The sequence below is a fragment of the Eschscholzia californica genome, unplaced genomic scaffold (assembly GCF_041429995.1).
Source record: "Eschscholzia californica isolate CP2 unplaced genomic scaffold, dmEscCali1.0.p SCAF_1, whole genome shotgun sequence".
NCBI lineage: Eukaryota > Viridiplantae > Streptophyta > Magnoliopsida > Ranunculales > Papaveraceae > Eschscholzia > Eschscholzia californica.
The window spans coordinates 19,948,859-19,973,543 of NW_028238198.1; the positions used below are offsets into that span (position 1 = coordinate 19,948,859).

Consider the following 24,685-nt stretch of genomic DNA (forward strand, 5'->3'; position numbering starts at 1 on the left):
CAAAGGTCGCGGCTTTGGGGAATAAAGAAAATTCTCCGGGGAATAAATTCTCGAGGGAATCCAGATTTTTTTTAAAGTTCTCCGGGGAATAAATTTTTATAGGGAATACATAATACATTTTTTTGAAAGTTCTCCTCCATCTCATCACCTCTCTCTGCCACCTAACCATCTCGCCACCTCATCATCTTCTCCGGCAAAGTTCGCCGGCCAATTTTCCGGCCGGCGACCTTCAAACATAAAAAAAAAAAAAAATATCTTTTTCCTCTGTCCTATTTCTCTCTCTATTTTTTTTTAAATCCCTCTTCACTCTCTCTCTAGATCTGGTTCACCAGATCTAGATGGTCTGTGAACAAACCTTCAACAAGGTCTGTTCACAGACCATTAAAGGTCTGCAATCAGACCTTCAACAAGGTCTGTTTGCAGACCTTCAACAAGGTCTGTTTGCAGACCTTCAACAAGGTCTGTTTGCAGACCTTCAACAAGGTCTGTTTGCAGACCTTCAACAAGGTCTGTTTGCAGACCTTCAATGGCCTAAAGCCCAATTAACATACTGTCATTTGTTATGAAGCCCTATAATTTGAAGCACACATATCCATTGTCTACTTAAAGTAAAAGCTATATCTAGTTTTACAAAGGTCGCGGCTTTGGGGAATAAAGAAAATTCTCCGGAGAATAAATTCTCGAGGGAATCCAGATTTTTTTTAAAGTTCTCCGGGGAATAAATTTTTATAGGGAATACAGAATACATTTTTTTGAAAGTTCTCCTCCATCTCATCACCTCTCTCTGCCACCTAACCTTCTCGCCACCTCATCATCTTCTCCGGCAAAGTTCGCCGGCCAATTTTCCGGCCGGCGACCTTCAAATATAAAAAAAAAAAAAATTATCTTTTTCCTCTCTCCTATTTCTCTCTCTATTTTTTTTAAATCCCTCTTCACTCTCTCTAGATCTGGTTCACCAGATCTAGATGGTCTGTGAACAAACCTTCAACAAGGTCTGTTCACAGACCATTAAAGGTCTGCAATCAGACCTTCAACAAGGTCTGCAATCAGACCTCCAACAAGGTCTGCAATCAGACCTCCAACAAGGTCTGCAATCAGACCTCCAACAAGGTCTGTTTGCAGACCTCCAACAAGGTCTGTTTGCAGACCTCCAACAAGGTCTGTTTGCAGACCTTCAATGGCCTAAAGCCCAATTAACATACTGTCATTTGTTATGAAGCCCTATAATTTGAAGCACACATATCCATTGTCTACTTAAAGTAAAAGCTATATCTAGTTTTACAAAGGTCGCGGCTTTGGGGAATAAAGAAAATTCTCCGGGGAATAAATTCTCGAGGGAATCCAGATTTTTTTTAAAGTTCTCCGGGGAATAAATTTTTATAGGGAATACAGAATACATTTTTTTGAAAGTTCTCCTCCATCTCATCACCTCTCTCTGCCACCTAACCTTCTCGCCACCTCATCATCTTCTCCGGCAAAGTTCGCCGGCCGGCCAATTTTCCGGTCGGCGACCTTCAAACATAAAAAAAAAAAAAAAATTATCTTTTTCCTCTCTCCTCTTTCTCTCTCTAATTTTTTTTTTTTTTTTAAATCCCTCTTCTCTCTCTCTCTAGAACTGGTGAACCAGATCTGGTTCACCAGATCTAGATGGTCTGTGAACAGACCTTGTTGAAGATCTGTTTGCAGACCTTCAATGGTCTACGAACAGACCTTCAACAAGGTCTGTTCGCAGACCATCTAGATCTGGTGAACCAGATCTGGTTCACCAGATCTAGATGGTCTGTGAACAGACCTTGTTGACCATTAAAGGTCTGCAATCAGACCTTCAACAAGGTCTGTTCGCAGACCATCTAGATCTGGTGAACCAGATCTGGTTCACCAGATCTAGAGAGAGAGAGAAAATAGTGATTTTAAAAAAAAAAAATAGAGAGAGAAAGAGGAAGAGGAAGAGGAAAAAGATAATTTTTTTTTATGTTTGAAGGTCCGCCGGCGACCTTCGCCGGAGAAGATGATGAGGTGGCGAGAAGGTTAGGTGGCAGAGAGAGGTGATGAGATGGAGGAGCCTTTTTTATAGCATCTTCTAAAATTAGAAGCCCCTTAACAATAAAAAGAAATATAAAAAGTCAATCTTATTTGACTAGTTTTAAGAAAAGTCTTTATTCCCTGGAGAATTTTCTTTATTCCCCAAAGCCGTGGCTTTTTACAAATTGGTCAACATGCTATTGAATTAAACTTTTACGTACCAACGAAGTATTTTTTCTGAAATATGAAAGTTAGAAGAGACCAACAAGACAAACAAGGCTAAGCCAAAACATAATGTTAGAGAGCGTAAATCTATGGCCCAATATGTCAATAAGGATGATTCTGGGCCTAAGGCAGTTGAAGGTGCAAAGTCAACATGTTTGGGGAGGTGAAGGCTTCTCCTCTCATTTCTCCGGATGATGGTATCGCTTCCCACGATTGTGGTAAGGCTACTCGTAGTCTTGATTTTGGAGTGGTCAAGGCTTTGGATAGTGATATATATTCAGGCTTCTGATAATGCTCCCATCATAGGCTCGAGGTTGGCTTCAGTTAGATGGAATGTTAAGTAATTCGAAGCTAGGATTTCTTAAGCAAAGAGACTGGCCCGGAGTGTTACTTGTGTTCCATCTAATGATTAGGTGAAATGATTCTAATTGTCTTTCTATGTATGAGATGTAGCCTTAGAGTTTGGAGGGCATAGGTCAAACACCTTGATGGTGGTAGTTTTTAGCTTTATTTTTTACGTAGTGGACGTGAAGCCTACATTTTACTATGTTTAGTTCTGACTCCGCCTTGTCGATTTTATATGTTCAAGATGGCTAGATTAAAAAAAAAAAAAGTTGAAACTTATGTTAAACAGGAGACAACAGATTTAGTCGTAAAGTTTTAAGTAAACTTGATGAACTTTTTTGGGTTCATATTACGTGTTTTAAGTCGATATTTTATTACTGATCAAGTGCGTAATTTTAACAGGGGAAGAGGGAGATGGATTTGGCGGAACGGCGAAGCAATAACACCTTAGAAAGCGAGTTTGTCGACGCTCCTGGTGCAAATGATGTTCTCGGGAGCCATATGCCACTCGAGCCACATGAGCAAGTCCGAACTATGCCCTTTGTCCCATTGAAGGATGCATGTTTTGGAAAGTCACGCTTGGGTGTCATTTCAACTCTTCGAAACGAAAATGACGAGCTAAGAAAAAAGTGGCTCAACTTGCGGCAAAGTAAGCTACACTGCTTGAAAGGCAGGAGAGGCAAGAAAGAGAAAATGTTGTACTTATGACATTCGTGCACCAGACCAACGACAACCACCTTCTTCTGAATCTTCACAACAACTTTAGGTAAGTTTATGGTTGTATTGAGACTTTTAGATTTGCTTTAGGAATTGAGACTTGCATCAAATTGCATGACTTGTTGCCTCTGAATCAATAGCGTAAATGCATGTTCGCGAGAGGTCAATGGGGAAGAAACATAGGATGTTATATGTTGGTTGTCGTCCCCGTATTAATTTTCAGCTCATCGTTCAATCCCTTTTAACTATTCTTTCGTCTTAAAATGCAGTCTTGTATTACTCTTTAAATTTTCATTAAATATTGTTGGGTTATTTCCCAAATGGCCCCCAACTTTATGACCAGCTTCCTGCCTAGCCCCCTAGATTAGCAAAAATACCCATATGACCCACTTTTTCCGTTATCTTTAACTGTCCGTTACTCTCACTCCTCCGCCTCATTTCCTCTCTCTGCCAAGTCACCTGAAACGCCACATCATCATCTTCTCCGGCAGGGGTCGCCGGTCGGCCAAATTTCCGGCCGGCGACCTTCAAACATAAAAAAAAAATTAATTTTTTTCTCTCTCCTCTCTCTCTCTCTAATTTTTTTTTGCTTTCCTCTCTATCTCTCTAGATCTAGAGAGAGAGAGAGGATTCACGAACAGACCAGGTCAAGCTTCCTTAATCATAATGGCATACTCTCTCAAAACAAACAAGGAAACCTTTTCATTGCATCTCTTTAGTGTGGCCATAGTGAAGGTACAATCTTCAGCAGTTTGAATGTCAAGCTTCGGGATGGTTTCCTGATGATTCCGCTTTTTATATATGCGTTCCAATACTCTATCCATCTCCTGCCAACAAAAGCATAGGCATCACTGGACACAATTAGTGTTTAGCATGTACTAACAGGGCTGGACTTATCAGAATTCTATGTTGTGTGACAGTCAATCGGCTGAAGAGATGCATGGATGACGCAAAGAAGTTCGCAAAAAAATTGAGAAAGTGATGAATGATCACCACTTAGTTACAGTAAAGAACCAGTCTGTGAATCTTTAGATGAACCAAAGAATAATCACCAAGGGGACTTTGTAAGTAAAAAATTTTATCATGCATTATGAAAAAAAAATCTTAATTGATTTTATGTTTTTCATTGGAATTTTTTTTTTTTTTGCATTATCCTATTTTTTTTCCCCGAGCATTGAAATAATTGGCTCGCTTTCAACTATTTATGTAAGCTACATTTTCTATTTTGTAACAGACGAACTAGATCTTTAGTATTATTCCACAAGGAAAAGTTTATTTAACAAAGAAGCGTGAAAGGTGAAATTCGCTTTAAATATAAACCAGGTCTAATTAGGGAATGGATTGAAAAAACTTGCTCAACAGGAGAGGGCGAAAGTGAGTGACCAACTTCTAAAGAATACGAAAATTAGTAGAACATTTGGTATAAGGATGGGTGTACCAAAACTATCTTTGGTGAGTTGGAATGGATTGATCCTATGGCCACAATTTATTTTGAGTGAACAATTTTCTGAATACGATAAGACTGTTTTAGAAACAAGTATGAGTGCCGAGATATACTTGTCTAATTTAGAGAGATAAAAATGTCATTCTAACAAATGTTTTTTTTTGTATTTAAACGTGTTAAAGGACCCGACCCTATAAAGTTCTACATCAAATCAAAGCCTAAACAGCGAAGAAAAAGTAAAACAATAAAGAAAACCACCATGACACAACTAAATCTACGCGGTACGGAACCTAATAACACCTTGGTGGCCAGCTTCCACAATATTCCTCAAGTCTGGTGGGAAGGTCGTTTCCAACAACTCCACCTCTCCTCTAGTCGTACGTAACTTTGATAAAAAATCGGCAACTTCATTCATCTCTCGAACTACATGGTGCACTTTACATTCTTCAAATTGTTCCCGCGATGTTGCAATCTCTTTACATATTCTCAACACCTTCCAGGGAAGGATCTGACCCCCACCCGATAGTAGAGTGCTAACTGTCACAGAGTCGGTGGCCACATTATCCTTAAGCCGACCATGCCTAAGAGCCAACTGAAAGCCCATTCGCACCCCTTGCAGCTCATGCATAATGACAAACGTCTTTTAACAGGGGACGGGCGTTTGCTTGTGGCAAAACCCATTCGGCACATCACACTTCCTCCTGTCTCATCTCAAGTGACAACATGATGTGGTCCTAACATTATGTGTTGTCAATCAATGGTCTACCCACCTGCCACATTCCTTAATATATTGGTTGAATTCATCTTTACCTTTTTATTTCTTGAATAAATACTCCCCTAACTTTGTTTCTCCGACCTAATCGATTTCTTCACAATATTTCTCTAAAATATCAAGAAAATCATGGAAACAGAAGATCAGGTATATTTTCTTTGATATTAAAAGGAGGTCTTGTGTTTCTCTTTAATTTGATTATTATTAGTAGCTTCAACAGAATCTATATAAGTTCCCCTAAAAGTTCATTGCTCGAAATAGAGATCTGTAGCAAATCTATATCAGATCTACTTAGACCCTTTTTCATTCACTTCATAATCATAAGATGATTGTTTTGTATTTTCCATTCTTTATCATCTACCTATTTATTTTTTCTCCATGGTGCCTCTTTTCCAAACAGGATTGGCATGGAGGTGTTTTGATGATATGCTCAACACTTTGTATGCCATTCTTTCTTGTACTTCTATAAAATTATTTTAAGTTTTAATTGGGGCCACCAATACGTGGACCATCTAATTTTTTAGGTGGACAACAATGGTTGGGGCGTAAGTAAATTAAATTTGAGACAACCAAATTGAGGGATCTAACACTAAATACCCATTCATCTTTTTCTTCTTGATCTTCATCACCATCTTCAACCCATTTTAAGCTGCCACTACCACTTGAGGGTTTGTTTGACAATGATTCTGACCAGTAGCTTCAGCAATGGAGTAGGTTTCAACATGTTGCTTTTGGTGTTAGGGTTTGTTGAATTGTACATAGTCAGACTTTCATGGTGGATCTCAAATTTTGATTTCTGATTATACCCAAAGATCTAGAAGATCGGATTGTTAAATCCTTCATTTTCTTCTACAGCTATTCTATTCCATGAATTGATTTTTGAATCATTCTAGTCAAGTAAGGGCTTCAAAGGTATCCTATCTCTTTAATTCCCATAAAAGAAAAACCCTAAAAAAATCAACTAGAGAACCCTTTTATCCTGAACCAGTAACTAACTCTCTCTTATCATGGAATCTAGAAGAAATAGGTATTCTATTTGAATTCGATCATGAAGAAATTTGTTAGGGGAGAAGCTTTTCATGTGGACAAATTGACACTTTTAGAGAAAGAGGACACTATTAAAAAAGGTATTCTATTTGAATTCGATCATGAAGAAATTTGTTAGGGGAGAAGCTTTTCATGTGGACAAATTGACACTTTTAGAGAAAGAGGACACTATTAAAAAAGAAAGGAAAAAAGATATGTTGTGTTGGCCGAGATGAAGATGGAAAAGGGGTGAGGAAGATTGAATAATCTGGACATGGTGGGTAGTCGTCGGAGAAAATGATGCTTGCCGGATTTAGTGGTGCTCGCCGGTAGTCATAAACATGATGATCATAAAGAAGAAAAAATAGAGTTAAATATCTAATTCTACATCCTTAGATTTAGTTGCCTCAAACTAAATTTACTTGCACCCAATTTGTTTGTCCACCTAAGAAACTCAGTTGTCCATATAATAGCCACCTTAATTGGATTTTGTGTTTGTTTTTGTAGGAATCGTTAACCATAATGACATACTCTCTCAAACAAGTACGTCCCATTTAAACGAATTATTTAGCATTGTTTTTGGTATATGTATTTCATTTTGTTATTATATAGTTTTATATGTTAGCCCATTATTGCGCGTGTCTGTGCCATAAGTCAATCTATACCATAAGCTTATGTGTCTTGTGCTTATGAATAAGGAACTACATAAATAAGGTCCTCAAGAAACTATATACATTTTCAACAAAAAAAAAAAAGAAACTATATACATACTTTGTGTTGTAAAGAAATAGGTGGCTGCCTAAAACTTTTCTCAAGTTGCTATAGGTTTTATGTGGTGACTCACATTATTTACTTAAGAGTTAAGTTATGAGGTGCTGAGAGAAGGATTTTATGGTTTTATGTGGTGACTCACATTATTTACTCAAGAGTTAAGTTATGAGGTGTGGAGAAAAGGATTTTATCCACTTTCACATGCAAGAATGAGGTGCCATTTCACCAAGCCAACACCTTTACACATGTATGTGTTACGTGTAACCTTTGTTGGTCCTCTCATTCGAGTACTTATACCCCACTTGTTGTAACATTTGAGCAGAGAGAATAAGACTTTGAATATAATACATAAGCTTTGGTAGTGCTATACTTTTCTTATTCTTGAATTTAGTTTCAGGTTTTTATTTACTACAATAACTATTCTATGTTATCAGCACGAGTCTCTAGCCAGCTGAAAATTTGTTATTTATTCGTTCCTCCAATTCGAATAAACTAGCCGTTATTTAGCCCGTTTATCGACACCATCATCGGTAAAAAGTTGAACAAATTAAGTCGTTACTCTGCCCTGTGAAAAGTACAATATTTGTATTACTATTTCAAGATGTCTTATTTAGCTAGGCTTGATTTTGCAGCTCTTGATATAACGGGTAAGAATTATATGGAATGGGCAGTTGAAGCTAGACTGACTCTAAAATATAAAAATCTTCTGAATACTATCGTTGAAGGAAATAATGCAGATGAAATGTTACGGGCTCATACTTTAAGTTTTCCACGACAACACGTACATGATGACCTGAAGTCAGAATATTTGTATGTGGAAGAGCCGTTAGCTTTGTGGAATATATTAAAAGACGGATATGATCAGGAGAAGATGGTCATACTTCCGAAAGCTATAAATGATTTTATAAATCTCAGACTACAAGATTTTTCTTCAATTTCTGCTTATAATCCCAGTCTTTGTCAAATTGTTTCAAGACTAAAAGTGGGAGGTGATATTATCAGTGATAACCAGATGGTAGATAAAATATTGAGCACATTTCATGCCTCGGATATTGTCCTGCAGTCATAATACCGAGAACGACGTTTTTCTAAATTCTCACAGTTAATGACATGTCTTTTGGTCAATGAACAGAACAACCAGTTGTTGTTGCATAACTATGAATCTCGATCCAATGGTCCGTACCTGTGCCTGAAGCACATGCAATATAGTCAAATGATCATGGAAGGAAACAAAATTACAAAGGGAAAAGTGGTTCCGGAAAAAAACCACTAACGTGGATCCCGCACAAACAAATGGGAGAGAAACAGGCAAACCCCTTACCATCGGAAGTGGAAAAAGGGAGAAAATTCAAAGATATATGCAACGAGAAAACCTAATAACGTAAAGGTAAGAATAATGCCCCTCCCAAAGCTCGTGAAGAAATTTGTTACCGTTGTGGTATGGAAGGTCACTGGTCCCGTACCTGTTGTACGAAGAAACACTTGGTTGACCTATATCAAGCATCTCTGAAATCTAAAGCTACACCAAAGATGAATCTTATAGAGCTTGATCCACCATTATGGGTTGGAGATTAACTCCTTGAAGGAGTCAATCAAACAGATGATATGTTTAATATTACTGACTAGTGTATTATCTTTCCAACTATTATAATGTTATATTGTAATATGTAATATAACTTTTGTTTGTAAAATATTCGCTTATCTATAATTGTAATACTTTTGTTTTTATTATCAATATAAGTGTGGTTGGAATCTTATATCTTTTTCTTTAATTTATGAAAGGTATGGATTCCGGAAGGAACATATCTAAAAGTGACGAAGATACCTGTCTAGCAGACAGTGGGACCACAAATTCGATACTTCGAAATTCAAAATATTTCTAGACCTTAAAATTATTTGAGGCAAATGCGATTACTATCGCCGGATCATCAAGCCTTATAGAAGGCTCCGGAAGAGCTACTATAATATTGTCTCGTGGTACTAAACTAATTATTGATGAGGTTTTGTTCTCGGCCAGATCCCTGAAGAATCTGTTGAGCTTCAAAAACATACGCCAAAATGGGTATCACGTCAAAACTAGGTCAGAGGATAATAAAGAATATTTATGTATCACCTCGAGTATATCATGCCAGAAACGTGTCCTAGAAAGACTTGAAGCTCTTTCTTCTGGGTTATATTTTACAGAGATTAAAACAGTTGAATCATATGTCATTGTCAACTCGAATTCGCACGATCTAAATACTTATAAGATTTTGCATGATCGACTGGGACACTCGGGATCTACCATGACGAGTAAAATAATACAAAACTATCCGGGACACCCTGTTCAAAATCAGAAGTTTCTGATAGATGTGGATTTTACTTGCACTAGTTGTTCGTTGGGGAAGTTTATTACTCATCCATCCCTGACAAAAGTACATATCGAATCTCTCAAATTTTTGAAAAGGATTCAAGGTAATATATGTGGCCCTATACACCCGCCGTGTAGACCATTTAAATATTTTCTGGCATTAATCAATGCAGCAACTAGATGGTCTCATATAAGCAGGGGCGGAACCAGAAATTTTTATCAGACAGGGCTAACCTAAAGTTAAAACTTTAAGAAACGAAAATCCAATTTGTGGCCGGAGCTAGCTATTTGAAAGGGACTAGTTTTAGGGTTCATAGATATCTTGTGTATTGGGGGCCTTGTTTAGAACATATAAAATCATATTATTAGTAATTCTCTTGGCTAAAATGAGAAAATCGAAAACAAAACAGCTATAGAGTTTATTGATATCTTTGGGTGTGTATTGGTAGTTAGGTTAGAGGTAAGTACAAAGGAAAATGAAAATTTCAAAAATATAATGTGATTTGAACTATTAACCTCACAAGAAGGTTAATAGTTCAAATCAACAACAATAATTATGTTCAAAATTGTGGCTTCTTTGTGCTTGTGTGGAGGCTCAGGTTCAAAAATTAAGAAAATAACTGTTTTGCAAAGTTATTCGCTTAGATAATTCGTTACAAGCTCACTTTCCTGATTATCCAATTAAGTCGATTCGTCTAGATGGACTAGGAGATTTTACATCGAGTAGTTTCAATTCCTATTGTCTCTCAGTTGGAATTAATGTTGAACATCCTGTAGCTCATGTTCATACTCAGAATGGTCTAGCTGAATCATTCATTAAGCATATCCAACTGATTGCGAGACCTACGTTGATGAGGACGAAACTACCTGTCACTGTATGGAGACCCGAAGTCCTCCATGTTGCAGCTTTGATAAGGTTACATCCTACATTAAATAATCAATTCTCACCTTTGCAATATGTTCAAGGTCAGCAGCCCAACATGTCTCATTTGCGTATTTTTGGATGTACTCTATATGTTCTTATATCATCTCCACAACGCACAAAATTTGGACCTTAGCACCGACTAGGAATATATTTGGTTTTGATACACCATCTATTATTCGATATCTCGAACTCCTGACGGGAGAGACTTTCACTGCACGCTTCGTCGATTGTCATTTTAATGAGGCAGTTTTCCGCCATTAGGGGGAGTAAATTTGACTGAAGCAAATATTACGGAAAAGGAACTATCTTGGTAACACCCGAAAGATATAGTTCCCCGAAAGAGAAAAAAGCAACCACAAGCAAATAATACCCCATAAGAGACAACAAATTAACAAACTTCAATTTAGCTAATACATTGCGATGCTTGGGTATCCTGAGGTAATGAAGAGAGAGAAAGTGAAGGTGGGTTTAAACGTCACTTTTCACCAGAGAGCATGTGCATTGGTGTTTCGATTTCCGCGACATACGGCTGGCAAACTAATTAAGCTGGAAATGGTGGAGAGATATAAGAGGGATGTCAATTCTCTTGTGGGGTTAAGATAGGTATTTTCAACTTTTGGATTTTATTTCCATTATTATTTTGGGTGGGCTTCATTTGGTATATTGACCCGAATTTTGGGTCTTAGATTTTTTCCTCTCGTTTAAAAATGAATTTTCTATTTAAAAACCCAGAAAATTGGCTCAAATACAAAATTAGGACCACCATACATCAATAATTCATAGAAAACCCATTTTTTGTTTGAATAAATCAATATCAAACCCAATTTCAGATCCCCATGTGCATTTTCCCATCTCTAGGAACCCATTTACTTTTGATAATCCCTGTTCTACCCTTTATATATAAATCCCAAGTTTCTCTCAAAAATTGAAGTATAAATTTCTTTCCCCCTCCACAAAATTAGTTTCCTTCCATTATTTCCCTCTCTCCTCTCTCTACTCTCTCTCTCTCGACTTTTAAGGCAGCAAAAGATCACTCATTTTGACGGAAATCGTACAACATCACCCCCTTCATTTCGCCGGAAATCTCTCTCCTTCCATCCACAGGTAATTGTTTCCTTTACATCTTAATCTCTCTTCTATTATTTTTTTTTCTTTGAACTTTCTCTCTCTAGATTCATCTTCACTGCACCTTCATTTCATCTTTATCATCAACACCATGTTTTGTTCATCTTCATTTAAAAAATCTCTTTCTTTTTCTTTTCTTTTCTCTCTCTTCTACAATCAACAAAATTTCTCAATAACTTTGTTGATCATAACTTTCTTTTTCTACTGAAATTTTGTTTTGTTTAAACTTTCTTGCTCTTCTAAAACTTTTCGTTATGATGTTTCATGTTCTTCATATTTCATGTTTCATTTTACTTCTTGTGATTCCATGTATTCTGATTTTATTAAATGTGTTTGGTTTTACAATCATACTTTCGACACACACAAAGTTCTGTCACAAGCAAAAACTAATATGTTGTGAGTGTCACGTTTAAACACTTTACTTTTCTTTATAATTTTGAAGCAACACAGAAAGTTACTTCTTTGTTTTGCATAAATGTCACGAAACATAAACCAATGTGTTTTGATTGTATACACAACTCCGGACACAAACATGTTTGTTTAGATTCATTTTTACTCTCCGCAACAAATATCGTTGTGTTAAAAACAAGAAAAAATTCTGTGGGGTTTTCACTAAAAAATTCTTCTTTTAATAACATTGTTTTTGAAGCATTATGCATAAAATAGAAATATGTCATTTACTTACTTCTATTCCTTGCATAAAAAATAATTTCTGAAGCATAAACTTTTGTTTTCTCAAAATGTTTATTAATTTATGGACATTTTGTTTCCAGCGTTTTGCATATGGTGGTTGACCGAGCAAAAGATCAGGCACCACAGAGGGACCAACCACTAGTATCGGAAGCTTGGGGCCCTGTGTTTACTCATATTGGTCAAATATTTCAGGGCGGAGTGAAAAGCTTTCGAGATTCTGTTGGAAGATATACAATAGCTACTAAGAACAACTACAAATATATAAAAAACGAACCATTTCGTGTCACAGCCATATGTCCCAAACCCGGATGTAATTGAAAAGTTCATGGTATTGCACCAATGAGATGTAGCTCTGTTTTTATCTTGAAAGAATTTGAACCGAAACGTGATTGTATAGATATTGTTATTAATCCCAGTGATCCAAAACTGTCTAGTAAATTAGTTGGTAATCTCATTGGTAAAGACATAAAAAAAAAACATGCAGACCGTACTACAGCGGATGTTATGGAAAAATTTCTTGATGACTACGGTGTTGATTTAGGCTACTACTACTCTTACCATGGTAAAAAGTTTGCAATGAATGAAGTTTTTGGGGAAGAAAGGGATTCGTATGCGTAGTTGAAGTGGTACGTGGATGCATTAGAACTAGGTCTATAAAAGGTGGTCCGAAAATCCGAATCCGCACTCAAATAATCCGACATTTCGGATTTCGGATTCGAATTTCGGATGTCTTGTCGGATAATTTTCGGATACTGGTTTCGGATATAGCTATATCCCACTTCGAAAAAATCCGATCCGATTCGTATTTGAAATCAACGGTTAAGATTCACCCAAGAGATTAAAAATAAACAAAACTTTATCCTCAACTAGTCAACTTCAAGTCTAAGACTTCAAAGAATCAAAGTTCAACTTCAAGTCTTCAACCCTTATCAGAATTTCGGATCGGATAATATTGTATTTGAATTTCGGATCGGATAATATTGTGTTATAATGTTATGCCTTAAAATTCAGAATTTCGGATCGGATAATATTCTATATTCAAATAGCATTTCGGATATTGGATTCGGATTTCATTTTTGACCATCCGTCGGATATCGAACCCTTATCGGATAGTTCGAATAATTTCGAATTCCGAATTCGGATAGTACTGTATCCGAAAATAGTTCGCTTCGTTTACAGGCCTAATTAGAACGTACAAATCCAAATAGTCGAATTGATTTGCAAGTGGATGAAAATAGTCACAGATTTGTTAGAGATTTTATTGCGCTCCGTGCTTCTATTTTGGGTATTCAACATTGCCGACCTGTTATATAAATTAATGCTACTTTTGTGAAGACAAGGTTCAATGGTTTCATCCTTTCCGCGGCCACAAAGGATGGAAATAATGGTATGTATACAATTATGGTATTACGGTTAACATTTCCAGTTTTGTTAGTAAATTTTCTAATCTGTTTTAAACATAGATTGTATTGTTTTAAAAAACCAGAGTTACAACAACACCATATACTTTTTATATGTCATTTAGTATTTTTCTGCTTTGAACACTACCAGATATGTTTGCATAGTCCTTTTTTTGTTAGTGGCATATACTTCACTGCATCTTTAGTTTTTTATCTTCAATTTACAGGTCTGTCTCCAATTGCTTATGCGATAGTGGATTTGGAAAATGAATATAATTGGGTTTGATTTTTGGAAAACATAAAGATCGTTGTAGGTGTTGAAAAAATATACACGTTCATATTAGAGAGGCATAGGGGAATTATCAATAGTGTCCTGAATGTGTTCCCTACTGCCCATCACTCTTTTTTGCGTATGGCGTTTAAGGTGCAATCTCAATGTTAGACTACGTAATGGAGCCCAGATTTAAAGTATTTTCAGTCGCTAATGTTTAAGGCTGCACGTGCACTACCCGCTAATGAGTATCATTCCACTGTTGATCAAATGGTCGAGAGTAGATCCAACGTGTCTAGATTTTTCGAATCTGTTAATCCTGAAACGTGGGCAGATTCATTTTTTTCCAGGAGAAAGGTATATATGTTACTAACACCTGTATTTTTGAATCAACGTTCTTTCTTGTGTTGTTTGAACTATTGATTTGATCGCAGCAAATTCGGTTTTGTTGTTGAACGTACGACTTTCTTTTTGTATATTCTAAGTACGGCGTTATTTCTTCTCAAATTTCACAAAGCTTCAATTCTATGATAAAAGGCAAGGGTACTTCCTAAAACTGTTATGTTAGATGTCATTCGAAAAAGATCATAAACAAGATGAGAAAGCAAAGAGATGCCGCTATTGGATGGACTACCTTTCTTTGTTCATCCATCAATGATGAAAAAGATTCCAAAAAAAAATATCGGAAACTTGGAGGTACGCCGAGGTTGCTCCATTAATTTATGAAGTGTACTCTGATCCACGTCATAGTGTTCATCTTAGAGCTCTTACTTGCTCATGTCGGCGTTGGCAAGTAGATTCCCTTCCCTGCGAACATGCAATGCTACGTATCGGAAGTAGGCATGGTGATGTTACTTGCTTTTTTGATCCTGTTTGGACAACGGAGGCCTATAGGAAACTTACCAAGAATATGTTTACGCGGTACCCAATTTTGATGAACCCGTTTCTTTTGACCATCAACAAAGATTCTTCCTCCCATAGCACGAAAGGGACCCGGGCGACCACGTACAAATCGGTTGGAAAGTTCGATTTCATTTGTTCACAAATGATGTGATTGTTTGCAATATTTTGTTATGAATACAATCTATTTTGCTTTCTACCTAATGTTAAGATGTTTTAAATTGGGTTAATTCCATTTTGGCCCCCTAAAGATGACCAACTCACCAAAATGGCCCCCTAAAGATGACTCGCTTCCATTTTAGCCCCCTTTTGATTTAATCCCTCAGTTAAATTTAACTGCTGACTTATTTTTCCCTACCCTCTCTTCAAAACCTTTCCCATCCTATTCTTTGTTACTTTCATTTTGCCGGTCGACGGTCGTCGGAGGTCGGCCGGTCACCGGCCGCCAACCGCCATTTAATTTTTTTTTCATCTTCTTCTTTATTTTTCTTGCATCTTTCCTCTTTCTCTCGCCCTCTCTCATGGTTTCTCTATCTTCTGGTTCATTGACTCCCTATTTCTCTCTCTCATCACTTTTTCTCTATTTCTATACTGTCATCTTTTTACACATTAGAGAGATTGAAAAAAACTCAGTTGATTATAACAACACAATAGTTAATTATCTGCAAGTGAAATCATATCTCAAAACTAATTAAATGAAATACGGACTCAACTAGATTTTAGATTTAATCGAAATACTTTTCAACAAGTGATTCGATCAACTGAAAATAGGCATCTATCAAGAATCAAGCGCAAACATCAATAATAACACTATCAATATCAGTCAAATATTCAATTGAATGAAAGATCTAGGTCTAATATCTGCAGATTAGTGAAGAAAATTATAGCTTATGAAGATCAATTTATTATAGCCGGAGAGAACACAATAGAGAAAGAGAGTAAAACCCAATATCCAGGAATACAACTACCATTCTATTGACTGCAACCAAAATTAAAACCCACCATCAAAATACATCAAAAACCTTTTATAGCTTTCTGATGGGTTCTTCATAATTTAGAAACAAATTGAGAATCAATCAAGGTCTGCCTCAAAATCCACTTGAAAACTTGAAATCCAGTTCATGTACTGATCACCTAACTTTGATATAATTCAAAAGTATTACTCATATCATGATAATTTCTCAAATTGATTGTCAAACAAACAAGACCAAAACACCCAAATTGAAAAACAAACCTCATTTTTGTTCTCAACGGTAAGATTTATGGAGTCTAGAACGAGCAACACGAACACCAAATTTCTTAGGTTCACATCGTTTAGGATCAGCAACAAGAAGACTAAGATCATACCTAACAAGATCCCTCAATCCGCTCCCAAGACCGTGAGCCTTTGCTGCTAATGACACAACAGGTAGTGCTCTTACTAGGGTTCAAAAGTCCAAATGTCAAGGTAATAACTTCACTAATCAACTCAAATTCTTGCTTTTGGTTCCCTTCTTCTGTTTTCCAGAGACATTATACCATTTATTGGTTGGTTCTTCACTACCCTCCTAAATATCAGATTGTAATTTGGGAGGATTCAGGTGAAGGATATATTCCCTCGGTCCGATGGAATGGTATCCTTCTAAGGGATGTCCTTCGATCAAGATGTCAATGCGTACGATTTGGTGAATAGGATCATAATGTCCTTATTTGGAAGATCATTAGTCCGGTCGAATTAGGGGTCATAATGCTTAGCTAGAAGCCAACTACGATCTTCGGATAACTTCAGTAATCCGCGGCTAACATAGGCCGGATCCTACAAGGGTTACACATAAGAGTGATGGTTTGAACGGAGAGATATTGACTAGATATAAAGTGGCAAATAAGTGGATTGGATCTATTATTTGAGGCCAAAAAGAGTTCGGAAGAGTCCGGACAAGTGTACATAACCCCGGGCTAAAAAGGGAGCCCGGGGGTGCCCATAAAGGGGCCGGCCAGCACATGGCCGGTTAGACCCCTTGTGTGTGCCGACCATAAAGCCCATAGAGGCTTATATTGGCCGGCCACACATAAACCCCTTTAGGGTTTCATATGGGACACAAAAAGATATGTTTTGAAGGAGATATTTTAGGAATCCTAGTTTGGTCAAATACCTTCTCTATGGTCCCTATAAATAGACCTCCTTAAGACATAATTATGAACGATAATCAAGTAACGAGAAAAATCAAGAGACAATTTAAGAGAGCTTTGAGAGAAAAGCCAGAAGAGAGAAAAAGAGTTTTCTCGATTATCTAGTCAAGAAGAAGGTGTTCTTCATCTCAACCTTCAAGAGAGTTCTAGCTAACTCGAAGGAGGGAGTTCAAGTCATACACTCGGTGTCTCGAGTAGAGGAACTACAATTGGAGTTCTTGATCTTCCGAATCTTGTCGGAATTTTGTTCGTGGGAAAGCGATTAAAGGTAATCATCTTTCCATATCTAGTTCATTGATTAGTTCATGTATAATTAGATCCTGGGAGTCTAGTGTTAACATTAGATGTTAGAGATTCCGCAATAAACACTAGAAAAGGTGTGTTAGACACATCCGTAACCCTACATCAGGCGCAAGAGAAACTCCCCTTCGCAAGAACAGTAGAGTGATGAAAGGAAAAAGATAAGAGGGAGAGAGAGGGATCAAGAAAAAAAAGGAAGGAAGTAGAGATTTAATGGTGGTGGTGGTTTTTGGTGGTGCAAGGGGAAAAAGAAGAACAAATAGAAAAAGATAAAAAAAGTGAAGAAGTTGAAAAAGAAAAAAAATCCAGGTGATGGGGTCGCCGGTGAGCTGCCGATCGGCAACCTCATCTCCGGTGAAGAAATAAATAAAGGATAAGAAAGAAATGTTACTTTAGAATGAAGGGTAAAAGGGTAAAAATTATGTTGACTGTTAAAGTTGACTGACGGATTAGATCAAAAGGATGCCAAAATAGAAGCTGGTCATCTTTAGGGGGCCATTTTGGTGAGTTGGTCATCTTTAGGGGGTCAAAATGGAATTAATCCTTTTAAATTTAATTTCTGAATTCCTGTTTCAATATAATCTTACAACAGAAATAATTACTTTCTCAAACGGATCATACGAGGGCATTTGCATACGTGCTTAGTGCACCAATCATCTAGTGTTTACATTTCGCAAACATTGTACATACTTTCTTCATTTGTACCCAATCTTACCTAAAAGTTTTCTTAAATTTTTTGTTATGAATACAATCTATTTTGTTTTCTACCAAATGTTAAGGTATTTTAAATATAACTTCTAAGCTCCTCACCATTTAGTTTTGTGTTAAAATTTTTTTTTTCTACTATATTCATTGTTAGTTTACAACAGAAATAAGTATTCTCAACAAAACTAGATATGCTCCAAGAAAATATTAAGTTGCTCATGCTTTTCCGAAATTGTCAATATCACAAACGGACCATACGAGAGCATTTTCATACTTTCTTAGTGCATTTTTCATCTATTGTTTACATTTCGCCAACCTTGTTCATACTTTCTTCATTTGTACCCAGTTTGACCTAAAACTTGGTTTCATAAATTTGTTTTCATACTATTGTTTAATTGTTTACCACACGTATCTTAATGTTATTCACAGTACTACATAATTCTGAGAACCTTCATGTTCTATTAATATATATTAACTTCAAAAAGTGATCTTACCATATATATTTCCAGTTTACAACAGAAACAGGTATGCCCTAACCAAATATTAAATTTCTAATGCTTTCCCCCAATTGCCACTAACGCATTCGAATCATACGAGAGCAATTTCATAATTGCTTAGTGCACCAATCATCTATTGTTTACATTTTCCAAACTTTGTTTTTTCAAAATAGCTATACAGATAAACATATGTTAAATTGTTCATAAAAATATCCACAACATCACACCTTACTCCTCTAATCTCCACTGAATTGTGTTGTTCTTCAAAATCAAATAAGTTAATTGTGCCCTTCTTCTTTGGTCTAGTTTCTGCCAATCGCCATCCAACTCCTGACCATTGTATGTGGATTAGTTTGTCTTTGCAATCATTTATTCCATTCGGAGAATGACAAACAACTCGCAATCGGAGCTGTCGTAGAAACAAAATAAAAAGTTAGAACATTTAATCCAGTGTTCGTAAATACCGATTTTGTTTTAGTAACATTTTACTTATTGTTCTCCTTGTTGTTTATCTTTCGGTTCTGGCCGCCTCTTTGGAACCTTTTTCTTCTTACCATGCCCAGTGATGAAGGCTTCTTCCTGTGCAACTTCAATCTCAGCCGTGTATTTCTTACTATTGTCCGAGCAATTTTTTGTGAACCGTTTATCGCACAATAAAGAGTTGAAATGTGTCCGTGCATCATTATATACATCATACTCAAAGAACGTCCAATGGTGACCTCGGTTACGGTCCCCTATGGTAGGGTGACCCATGGCTGCACATACATATTGAGGAATTTTACCTTCATCAAAAGCTTTTTTCAGTGTCCCTTGTAACCGTGTTTATATCGACTCCTTGTTTACGTTTGAACTTATCAGAATCTGCCAAAAGATGTCAAAAGATGGTTATACTTTTATAATCACAAACATATACTTGCTTGTTAAGGGAAATGATTTAAATTTCACTACAAACAACTCGGAGGGAAGAAATCACACTTCTCTTTTTTGGTTCTGTTGGATTTTTGACAAATGCATGGCCCACGAGTTGATAATCTCGCCATCACATTCCCTATTCATCATGAGTTGGTCCAGTTGCTTCCCACATATATCATTTATGTACTCATGATCCATATTTTAGTTCTGCACAATTTTCATTTTAATCAAATAAAAAAGAGAAACACCAGCAAAAGATGTTCTGGCTGCGACACATTTAATATTTGTTTAACAAATGAAAATGTTTTGACAACATTGGAAAATTTGTCCACCATGTACCAAGTTTGTTGAATAAACATATAAAAACTTTTGTGAAAGGTAAGAATATGTTTACAAAGGTACTTACGTGTTGCTGCATTTGAAATAGAATTCTTCTAGAAGACATTTTTTTCTTTCTGATATAAATTTCCAAACTGGGCTCCTATGCCATCTTGACAGTTTATCAACCATAGAAATTAATTTTGATTTTTCAATTTTTTCTACATTGATTGCATCATCTACAATGACTATTGCCTTCTCGCTGGTTTCCTAAATCTGGGTTTTAACACTTTTCACCAAACAGTTTGGTTTTTCTCATTCCTTACCTCCCCTCGTGTAGTTTCTGCCTCAACCCTGTCATTTTTTTCTATGTTGGTTGCATTATCGATTGTTTCGTTTGTCAACTGGTTTTGAACAAATTCTTCCTCATCTCATGTTTCAACCATGTTTCCTCCAAATGCTTTCTCTACTTCCGACAGTTCCACAAAAAAAAGATTCATTCCAAGCCATGTTATTATCAAAATCGAACGTCGTTGTACCTATAGTCATATTATTGTCCATGAATGAAAGATCTGTTTACATAAGTATAGGAATAATGTTAGGAAGCAATACTTTTTATGAACATATTGACTAGAAACAATGACACACAAATATTCGTTCATAGCATATAAATAATTATTGTAAACATTTTACATATGTTCTGTGTTCGTGGAAATTATTTACTTGTTTATGTTATGAAAGATATATATCCGACCAATATATCTGCGTCACGAACATTCTTCGATTTGCTCCAACAATACATATTTTTGACCCTTGCCGTAGTTCATTACTTACGATGACATAAAGACTAATGTTATTTCCAAAAGAATATGATGAAAGCACTCATCAAAATACTAAGTTGCTCTCCAAAATTCAAAAAGCAGACATTAATATTCACCGTATTCTTTGTGTTCAAAAATTGAGATTTTGTTCTTCAGAAACATTTGATATGTAGAAACATTTAGGTCTTCCCAGAACACATTTTGATATGTTTCAACAATTTTTGTTGATTCTGGATGGTTGGTTCTTCAGATCTATATAAAATATTCATGTGTTGTAAATAGTTCTGGTTTTTGTGTAACCTTATGTGAGATTTATTTCATATTCCTTGTTTTCAAAACTTGAGGGTTTGTTCTTCAAAACCATAATACATTTGTAAACATTTTTTATACGTAGAAAAAATCATCTTTTCTTGGACACATTGAGATGTGTTACAAAAAAAATTCATATTTATTTAGCAATATGGTTTTGTGCATGTTGGTTTCTTGAGTGCTTTTAACATCTGGTTTATGTAGAAGCTTAACAAAGATGGGAAAAGGATAAACACCAGTTAATAGTCCTCCAAAAAAAGTTGGTTATTCCAGAATGAAGGAAGATACAACTTTAAGGCTTAGCCCAAGGAAAAGGCCTTCCTCGGCAACACAGGAATTGCCTCCAAAAGGGCAAAAAAAATCAAAAGCTGGCCATTATTCCACATGGCCAAGAAAATACTGAACATGTAAGAGAAGTTTTGGTAAATTAATGGTTTTTGTCTGTTGCATTTAACTTGTTTATCTATCGAACATTTTTATTGTTTGAAACATTATTAAATATGTTTGTTGTTGAATAAATATGTTTTCAGCAGTCAAAATGAGTTGTTTGCATATAGTTAAATGTTCAGATGCAATGTTGTGAGCCTTCACTATAATGCAATTAACATATTTATGGATGTTTTCATGTCGATGAGGCAGTTCTTTTTGAAAGAAAACAATTTCAAATATGTTTTGAACAAATCCAAATGTGTTTATTGCATACCAAATATTGTCTGCATTAACAAATATGGCATCCAAGCGTGCACATTGCATATTTTAGTTTGATCAGATAATCAAAACATATGGTAGATTCATTTTGAATTACCTTATGTAAATTCAGAAAAATACATAATAAATTATTTATATATTCTTCAAGGTTAAGGAGCAGGTGGAAGCAGAAAGTGAAGAATAGAAAAGGTTGCTACATTTCAGCGACAAGGTGATGGTGCAAGTTAATATGGAAGATAAAATTCAACTAGTCGAAGAAATAAAAAGATTAACTCAAGAAAACCAAAATGTCGAGAAAACATTGCAGATGGTTCTAGAAGAATTTGCTACATACAGAGCAGCAGTTGAAAGGGGAAATGAGGTGGGAGAAAAACTAGATGAAAAAGAAGGGGAGGAAGTTACTGAGAGAGAGAAACGGGGAGAGTTAGACGACGGACAGAGGAGTGGATATGAAGTGGGTGAAGGTAGTGGAAAGAAAAATGAAGAGAAAGATAATGAGTGTGGTGAGGAAGAAGGTGGTGAGGAAGAGGGAGCTACAGAAATGGAGGCACATGCAAGTGAGTAAATGACTCACAGATATTTATATTAGTTCCCTTTTACTTAGTTACTTTGTTTGCTTAAATGGTTGTTCATGTGGCTGCAAATATGTTTTTGCTGACAACATTAGATTGTTTCTGACATGTGGTTTTTAAGTTTTATAAACATCTAAAATTAAGTTTCGTTTGGTTTTCAACATCAGTTTTGTTTTAAAGAATTTGCAGATGTTATGATATGTCGATTTATGTTCTAATTGTTTTGGTTTGTTAGTAAAAAAAAACATAAGTATATGTTTAAAACCCATCAAAAAGTGATGAAGATCTTAAGAACCACCCACATAAAATTGTTGTGTATTCAACAACAAATCTTTCTTTTTCTCCTAAAAATCAACTAACAAAACCCTAACTATTTTGTTACTTACACGAAACGAAACATTTGGGTGTTTAAATGCGAACAAAAATCTTTTTAGTTTCAACATCAACAACTCTTTTATACCTTTCACAGAGGTCTTCTCAACCGGCGACAAGAAAAGAGGTGTTTCTCACCGGAACCGACACGACCCTAGTTTTTTCAAGATTGAACCGATGAAATTTGCCTTTTCAAACCGGAACCCCAACAAAAGATCTTAGATACCCTAAGTCTCTCTGGATTCCAATCGAAATTTTGAGAGAGAATATGGAGATTTAAGCTTAAAAACGATTTGCAGAGAGAGAACATGGTTTTTGTAGAGAGAGAATGAGAATGTGAAATGTCTTTTTTCGGCTTACTAAGAGTAAATGGGTTTTAAGTCTTAGGTTAATAACCCCAATCTGACTTGATGGGATTGGTAAAGTTTTGGGCGGGAAATTTGGGAGCATAGGATTGTCTCTTGTCTGTGTAATGAGGGTAATGTGGTACTTTTACAATGTGGTACTTCCCAGTTATCCCTCGTGTTTTGGGCCTTAGAATTACGGGCCCTTTCAAAATAGGGGCGACATTCCGTTTTTAGGTAAGGCGTTTTTGTTTTGTTGATATAAAATGCGCGGGGATAGACTTTCCCTTTGGATAGTAAATTAGGTGTTTGTTTACAAACTTCTCGTTAGGGGCAGATTAATCTAGTTAGATTGTTTGAAATGTTTAAGGGTTGTCTGTTCTATGACTTCTTAGTAGATTGACGTGGTTTCAAAAAGAAACTCAGTTCTAGGTTTTCTAACCCCAAGTCCATCAAAAAAAAAAGTCCATCGTCCCTTTCTTAACAATAAATCAAATATACAAAATGAGGTATATACCAAAAATAGTAGTAAATAGTTAATGAAAAAATGAAAAAAATGAACCATAAAACTTACTTGTTGTTGTTTTGAGAGAGTATGTCATTATAGTCAATAATTCCTACCAAGAGAAAACAAAAAAAAATTTAATGAAAACTTGAAATAAGAACTACTAGCGTTTATGAAAGTACAAGAAAGAATGACATACAGAGTGCTGAGAATATATCATCCAAACCTCTCCATGCTAATCCTGTTTGAAGAAATAACACTAACCGTATGGAGAGAAATGATTAGATAGATGATAAAGAATGGGAAAGATCAAACAATATTTTTATGATTATGCAGTGAATGGAAAAGGGTAAAAGCAGATCTGGTACTACAAACACATCTTATTAAGAAATTTATACAGAATTTGTTGAAGCTACCAATAAAAAGAATAATCAAATCAAAGAGGAATTCAAGAACCCATTTAAAGAACAAAGAATAGTAAAAGGGTTCAAAGATGAGCTGATAAATTAATCACTAGAGAAGAAAAGGTAGTTCAAGAATACCTGCATAATCTTCTGTTTTCCATGTTTTCATGAGTTATTTTCTTAAGATTTTGAAGAAGAGTGAGGAAAGAAATTGTATAGGTTAAGTGGGAGTTGGATAGTAAGAAACTCTTGAGAAAAATGAAAGGAAGAAAGGGAGTATTTATTGAAGAGAACAGAGATAAAGATGAAATTTAATATTGTTAACACTGTTGTATATTGATGTGGTAGGTGGGGAAGGTAGTTTACCTTCTCTTTAATGTTCTGGACATTGATTTGACAATACACAGTATCAAATCAATGGTATATTTTATGATTTTTGACATTATATTACAAACACCCCAATATAGAAGAAAAACTACCTTTTTTTTTTTTTTTTTTTTTTATGAAGGAAAGAAAACTCAAAGTCTGTCTTATTGGTTGGAGACATTTAAAATGTCCCCAAATGTCTGTGTTATTGGTTATAGACATTTTAAATGTCTCTAAATGTCCGTGTTATTTGTTTGAGACATTTCAAATGTCCTAAAATATCTGTGGTATTCGTTAGAGACACGAAATTACTATGTTATATTATTATTATCTTATTATATGTTACTATATTATTGTATTATTATATTATTATATTATTATATTATATTATATTATA

The 24,685-nt window shown here is 35.7% G+C and overlaps 2 long non-coding RNA genes across 4 annotated transcripts; one reads left to right on the top strand and one right to left on the bottom strand.

The window, feature by feature from the left end:
• Positions 1-5,525: 5,525 nt before the first annotated feature.
• On the top strand, positions 5,526-9,079 carry LOC147564954 (uncharacterized). Of its 2 annotated transcripts, XR_015228999.1 has the most exons (4): positions 5,526-5,672; positions 5,926-5,965; positions 7,059-7,094; positions 7,955-9,079. It is a non-coding gene; the product is annotated as an uncharacterized LOC147564954 (long non-coding RNA). The 2 variants fall into 2 exon arrangements; XR_015228998.1 differs by having other exon boundaries at positions 5,926-7,094.
• A 9,649-nt stretch (positions 9,080-18,728) lies between these two features.
• Positions 18,729-24,268, bottom strand: LOC147564955 (uncharacterized). 2 transcript variants are annotated; one of them, XR_015229008.1, is made up of 6 exons: positions 24,061-24,268; positions 23,718-23,777; positions 23,588-23,630; positions 20,214-20,459; positions 19,633-19,776; positions 18,729-19,518 (listed from the first exon to the last, which is right to left on the bottom strand). It is a non-coding gene; the product is annotated as an uncharacterized LOC147564955 (long non-coding RNA). The 2 variants fall into 2 exon arrangements; XR_015229004.1 differs by having other exon boundaries at positions 19,976-20,459.
• Between the last annotated feature and the right edge of the window lie 417 nt (positions 24,269-24,685).